Below are 7207 nucleotides of genomic sequence, written 5' to 3'. Positions count from 1 at the left end.
ATATGTGAAACAGTTGCTGATAACAAATTATATGCCGTTTTATTTGGTCATTTTTATTTACTTGCTATAAAGGATCTGACAAGGCAGCCACATTAAAAAAGAAAAGATATAAGTAATGGTGCTTCTGCAAAAAGCCCGAAAGAGACTGATATGTAAAATTTAAATACATTGAAAAACTTAAGATCTGTCACAGGTTTATCTCTTCAACTTTAAGGAGTTTAAAATCAATGTTTGTGAATGTTGTGAAATATCAGTGGAGCAGATAGTAAATCAGCTGGGAAAATCACACAAGAAACAGAATGACCTTTAGGCATGAGCTAAAAGTTCACACAAATATTACTCAGCCATAAGAAATGATGACATTGGATCATTTACAATAACATGGATGGACGTTGATAACATTATACTGAGTGAAATAAGTAAATCAGAAAAAACTAAGAACTATATGATTCCATACATAGATGGGACATAAAAACGAGACTCAGAGACATGGACAAGAATGTGATGGTTATGGGGTGGGGGTGGGGGAGGAAGGAGAGGGAGGGAGTGGGGGGAGGGGAGGGGCACAAAGAAAACCAGATAGAAGGTGACGGAAGACAATTTGACTTTGGGTGAGGGGTATGCAACATAATCAAATGTCAAAATAATCTGGAGATGTCTTCTCTGAACATATGTACCCTGATTTATCAATGTCACCCCATTAAAATTAATAAAAATAAAAAAATTCATACAAAGCAACTCAAAATTGAATGACTCAGGCAGATAAGATGATTAAGGTTCAAATCTGTTCTAACATGGTAAGCTACTGTACTGTTGAGTCAGCCCTTCCTGAAAATCCCCCTCTCTTTTTTGTCAGAATTCTCTACATACACATTCATATTTTCTGACTAATGAAAGATATACTGGCTCAGAAACAAATGGTCTTATAACAGAAAAGATAATGAGATCAATGGAATCCTGGTATTAGAAAATGCTATAGCATCATGATAATCTGTCAAAGAATATAGCAACACCTTGTTTTTCCAATGGATGTATTCTTCAAGTTTTATGTAAATTCAACCATATTTAAGGCCCTTGTTGGATAGCTCAGTTGATTAAAGCATTGACCCGAAATGCCAAGGCTGCAGGTTTGATCCCCAGTCAGGGCACATACAAGAATCAACCAATGAATGTATAAATATGTGAAACAACACATTGACGTTTCTCTCTTTTAAAATCAATTAAAAATTTAATTCAACCATAAAGATGACACATGATAGTTTGCTATTTTTTAGAGAAGCTATGATTAATCCTTTTGTAGAAGGATAGCTAAATTTCCATTTTTTTATCAATAGTTTGTTTTTTTTTAAGCGAGAGGAGGGGAGATAGACTGACTCCCGCATGCACCCCTACTGGGATCCACCTGGCAATGGTACCTGGAAACCCTGTCAGGAACCATTCCCGAATCAATCAAGCCACTGGCTGCAAAAGGGGAAGAGAGAGAGGAGGGGGAGAGAGAGAGGAAGAGAAGAAGATGATCACTTTTCTTGTGTGCCCTGACCTGGGACTGAACCTGGGAAGTCTGCACGCTGGGCCAATGCTCTATCCACTGAGCCAACCAACCAAGTCCTCTTCTCCCATCCAAGTACTAACCAGGCCCGACCCTGCTTAGCTTCCGAGATCAGACGAGATCGGGCGCGTTCAGGGTGGTATGGCCGTAGACCAAGTCCTCTTCTAATAGGGAAAATTCATATTACTTTTTTTCTACAAGTAATTTAAATAAAAAGAAAAATGCAATTATGTTTAGGTTGTCTTTTTGAGGTCTTCCAGAAAAAAATTGCAATCTTATAAATCACTAGTTATAATGTTAATAAATCAGAGCATTAAAATTTATTCCTTTCTATTAAAAAAAAATTCCATTAGAACTGGTTGCATCAGTTGGTAAGATGACTCCAATCATCATCAATAGACCCTTTATGTTTGTCTACAAACAAACAAGCACCAAAGAACAAAAATCCAACAATAACAAAGCTCAGTCTACAGAATGTGATTGATCAACACCCCCAACTTCAAATAGAAAGCAAGAGCATTAAAAAAAAAGAAACAAACAGCAGGATACACAACTAATAATGCTATGTAGTGATATCCTTACATATAAAGGAAAGCACTTCTAGGTCTCAGTTTTAACTTACAAGATGTGGCTATAAAATAATGAGATTATGTGAAAGAGAGATTTAAAAATTTGGCCTTTTCCTTGACCAGGTGGTGGCACAGTGGATAGAGCATTGGATTGGGATGCAGAGGACCCAGGTTCGAAACCCCAAGGTTGCAGGCTGGAGCGCGGGCTCACCTCCAGCTTAAGCACGGGGTTGCTGTCTCGAGCCTAGGATCATAGGCATAACCTCATGGTCGCTGGCTTGAGCCCAAAGGTTGCTGGCTTGAGCAAGAGGTCATTAGCTCTGCTATAGCCCCCATAACCCCCCACCCCCATCAAGGCACATATGAGAAAGCAATCAATGAACAACTAAGGTGCCACAACAAAAGATTGATGCTTCTCATCTCTCTCCCTTCCTGTCTGTCTCTCCCTATCTGCCCCTCTCTCTGTCTCTGTCACAAAAACAAGCAAGCAAGCAAACAAACAAACAGAAGAATTTGGCCTTTAAGAAAGTTTTAGGAAGAAAATTCCAAAAGTATTTTAAGGGATAGAGAAATTGAAGAAAAGGTATTTAGTTTGTTGAAGTTTTCATTCTCTTTTACATTATTTTCTATTTATTTGAAAAAATCCCCATCTGGTCTATTCCCTTTAGTTACTTTATTGTTTCTCATGTAGCCCATCTGCCAGCTTAGCCACAGTGATGGTACAGAGGCAGACCCCATACAATACGTTTCATGCAGAAGAACATCAGTGAATTGATAAGGAGAAAACTGTCTTGTGCGAACTACAAGGTGGGGAGGACTTTTATCTGAAGGAGAAGGAAGGCCAGAAATTAAGGTTATTAGTGTCTTAAAATAACTGTGGCAACAGTGCTTGCAAGACTCATGTGGTAAAAAAACAACAACAAAAAAACTCCACCCACCACCACTTTGGTCCTATGTAATATATTGGACACAGTACCTGTTATATGTCAGACACCATGGTAAGCACTTACACGTTATTTAATTCTCAAAGCATCTATAGGACTAAGTGTCATTATTCTCATTTTATAGGTAAGGAAACCTGAGCTCCTTACCTCAGGGAGTAACTTGATTAAGCACAAGGATTTGAAAGTGTGCACTTGTCTTACCCAAACCCCGTGTCCTTCCATGTTGCCTTCCAGTGGATCACCTATGTTAATTCCTTACTCCAAGGGTGCTAAAATTCACGTGCTTAGGTGTTGGTCCACTATCTGAACCCAACATCAATAAGAAGAGTTTGAGGATGAGAGCTAATTGGTATGCTGGAGAATGCATAGGGTTAGAACTGAAGAGGCCAGATCTTATCAAGTCCAAGGGGATTGGAAAGGGGACCCCAAAAGGTTTAGAAAGCAGGTAGATACTGGATGCCAGAAAACAAGAATAAACACTTTGATGACACTTGCTTCTGAAAAGTACCAAATGGCCTGGGAAGGATATTTTGGAAAACAAAACTCAGTTCCAGTCCATACTCAGAGAGCTGTCTGAAAGTGATGCATGTTTGGACTGGCATAGAGCCTGCTGACCTCATTACTTAAGACAGCTTTCATTGTGTCTCCTTGTTGACATTTTCTGACTACCTAGGAACAGGAATGAGTAAACTGAATGCTATTATATAGGTCTAAGGAAATTTAAATGATCATACCTTTGTAAAGTTTGGAAGAAAAATTCAATGATAGCTTCAGTTGTGTTTCAGACTGTTTTTCACTGTTGACTTCCTAATTCCTTAAGCAAGAGAATTTGTAAATCAAATGCTATGATCCAGGTTTAAGGAAATTATCCTACTTTTGGATTAGATTACCAGTACAAAAATCTCTTTTTAAAAAACATTAATAAATTTTATTTCTTAGAGCAGTTTTAGGTTTACAAAAAATTGAGTAGAAGTATAGACAGTTCCATATTATCTGTCCCTCAATTTCCCCCATTATTAACATCTTGAATTGATGTGGTACAGTTGTTATAACTGCTGAACCAATATGGATATACTGTATTACTATAAACTAAAGTCCATAGCTTACATCACACTCTTTATACTGTACAGTTCTATGGGTTTTGCCAAAAGCACGATATTGTGTATTCACCATTATAATATCAGGCAGAATAGTTTCTCCACCCTAAAAATCCTCCATGCTCCATCTATTTCCCCTTCTCACTCCCCCACTCCCAACCAATGATCCTTTTACTCTCTCTGTACATAGTTTTGCCTTTTCCAGAGTGCCATACATTTAGAATTATATATATTATGTGGCCTTTTCACACTGGCTTCTTTCACTTAGCAATAAGCATTTAAGTTTTCTTTGTGTCTTTTCATGGCTTGATAACCCATTTCTTTTTATGGTTGAATATTATTTTATTGCATGGTTGTACCACATTTTGTTTATATAAATACATTTACCTGCTTGAAGAACATCTTGGTTGCTTCCAAGTTTTGGCAGTTATGAATAAAGCTGTTATAAACATTTGTGCACAGGCTTTTGTGTGGACATAAATTTTTAACTCATTTGGGTAAATACCTGGTAAGAGGACGTTCAGTTTTGTTAGAAACCACCGAACTGTCTTCTAAAGTGGCTGCACCATTTTGCACTCCCACCAGCACTGTGTGAGAATTCCTGTTGCTTCACATCCTCTCCAGCATTTGGAATGTTTTGGAATTTAGTCATTCTAGAATGTATGTAGTGCTATCTCATTACTTTTTAAATATGAAATTCTTTAATGGTATATGATGTTGAGCTTCTAAGTTTCGTTTAATCTATAATGTTTTCATACCTTTCTTCCCTTGCCATGCCATTTATTTGTTAAAGAAACCAGGCCATTTATTTTGTTGAATTTTCCACATTCTGACAGAATCATGATGTGTAAAGTATGGTACATTTTTTTTATAACTAAATCTTTTTAAAAATTGACTTTAGAGAGAAAGAGAGATAGGAAGGGAGAGAGAGAAAGGAAAGAGAGAAGAAAAGATAGGAAAGGAGAGAGAGTGAGAAGCATCAACTCATAGTTGCTTCACTTTAGTTGTTCATTGATTGCTTCTCATATGCCTTGACTGGGAGGCTCAGGCCAAGCCAGTGACCCCTTGCTCAAGCCAGTGACCTTGGGCTCAAGCCAGTGACCTCAGGGTTTCAAACTGGGGACTCCAGCATTCCAGGTGAATGCTCTATCCACTGCGCCACCACTGGTCGGGCAGTACATGTCTTTTTGCTGAATATTTAGTATCATTTTCATGTTTGAAAGAAAAACAGACGAAAAAGATCCTATTGGGTGGAAAGACCTTAAGATTCTATTATAGTTTACATATTAATACTTACTTACATTTAATATTTTAAGAAATTTTGCTTACACATGGCTGATATTCTTTTGTGGTTCCTCATACATTTCAGCTAACAGATTTTTTTTTTTGTATAATCTCTCTAATTTTATGTTAATTTATAGGTTTAAACCTCTGGTGATGCAGAGTTAAGGCTTTTCAATTCTATCCAGTGGTGTCATTTTGAAAATATAATTTTCTAAAATGCTTTAGGCTAAGTATACATTTTGGAGAAGCCATATTCTAACTTTCTTCAAGAGTAATATTTCCAGGGAAATGTTTATTTAAAATAGATTAGAGAGGGTTCTAGTGGTGCATTTTACTTTCTAGTTTGTAGTTGATGTTTTGGTAATGACATTCTTGTTCCTTGGGGTAACAATTTATTTTGACAAATGGAAATTTTTATTTTTTAGTAAAGGATCTACTACTTTATGGTTTTATAATTCTTTTAATTTAAATATATTTTTTAGATTTTTTTATTTTTTAATTTATTCATTTTTAGAGAAGAGAGAGAAAGAAGAGAGAGAAGGAAAGGGGGGAGGAACAGGAAGCATCATCTCCCATATGTGCCTTGACCGGACAAACCCAGGGTTTTTAACCAGCAACCTCAGCATTCCAGGTCAATGCTTTACCACTGTGCCACCACAGGCCAGGCCTTAATTTAAATATTTTAAATGCAAATGTGGAAGGTACTGTCAGTGTTTTGGTGATCTGTGGACCAATACACATAACAAATTGAAAATTGAGTCATTAAGAAGTAAAATTTCTGTTTAAGAAAAATACACATTTTATTTGTTTGGAAGATTACTTTAAAAAATAAAGAGGCCACAGAGCCATCCTCAGTGCCTGGGCCAACTTTGCTCCAATGGAGCCTTGGCTGTGGGAGGGGAAGAGAGAGACAGAGAGGAAGGAGAGAAGGAAGAGTGGAGAAGCAGATGGGCGCTTCTCCTGTGTGCCCTGGCCAGGAATCGAACCCGGGACTCCTGCATGCCAGGCTGACACTCTACCACTGAGCCAACTGGCCAGGGCCTAGGAATGCCCTTATTGATCAAGCTACCCAAAAGAAAATTATTTGGAGCAACCATGACAGATCGAGCAATTCAGTCTCATACTATTCATTACCAGAACGCTGCAGCCCTGTGTAAACAGTTTCAACTTTCTCAGGAAGCAGCACAGCAGATTGAGAAATCCTGTACAAGGGGTCCTATACTACAATCTGCCCCTTCATTTGGAGTTAACCCTCAAGGACCCCTACCAGGACAACTTTGGAAAATGGATGTTACTCATATACCTTCATTTGGCAAACAGTCCTATGTCCACGTTACAGTGGATACATATTCTGGATTTATAGTAACCTCTGTCAGAACAGGAGAGGCTGCTAAGCATGTTATAGCTCATTGTCTGTGTGCATTGTTCTATTATTGGATTTCCTAAACTGGTTAAACTGACAATGCTCCTGCATATGGAGCAAAAGCATTTACTGTATTTTGTCAAACCTTTCAAATTATGTGTATTTCTTATAATCTTTAAAGTCAAGGCATCATTAAAGTGTACCTAGCAAATATTTTAAGGTCAATTTTAAAAAATTTTAAAAGGGGGGATTCATATCCTGGAACTCCTACGGCTCTACCATATCATGCTTTTTACTTAAAAAAATTAAAAAAATTTTTTGAATGATGATGAACAGGAGATGCCAAATCTTTTTCTCCTGCAAACTACTACCTTCTTTATTTGATCCAGCTAATAACACTG

General features: G+C 37.5%; 1 pseudogene; it reads right to left on the bottom strand.

Annotated features, from left to right (window-relative positions):
- Positions 1-1591: 1591 nt before the first annotated feature.
- LOC136389811 (5S ribosomal RNA) lies at positions 1592-1702 on the bottom strand (annotated as a pseudogene).
- Between the last annotated feature and the right edge of the window lie 5505 nt (positions 1703-7207).

This window comes from Saccopteryx leptura, chromosome 1 (assembly GCF_036850995.1).
Source record: "Saccopteryx leptura isolate mSacLep1 chromosome 1, mSacLep1_pri_phased_curated, whole genome shotgun sequence".
NCBI classification, from domain to species: domain Eukaryota; kingdom Metazoa; phylum Chordata; class Mammalia; order Chiroptera; family Emballonuridae; genus Saccopteryx; species Saccopteryx leptura.
The sequence above is the reverse complement of the archived record's forward strand: the minus strand, read 5'-3'. Positions and strand labels throughout refer to the sequence as shown.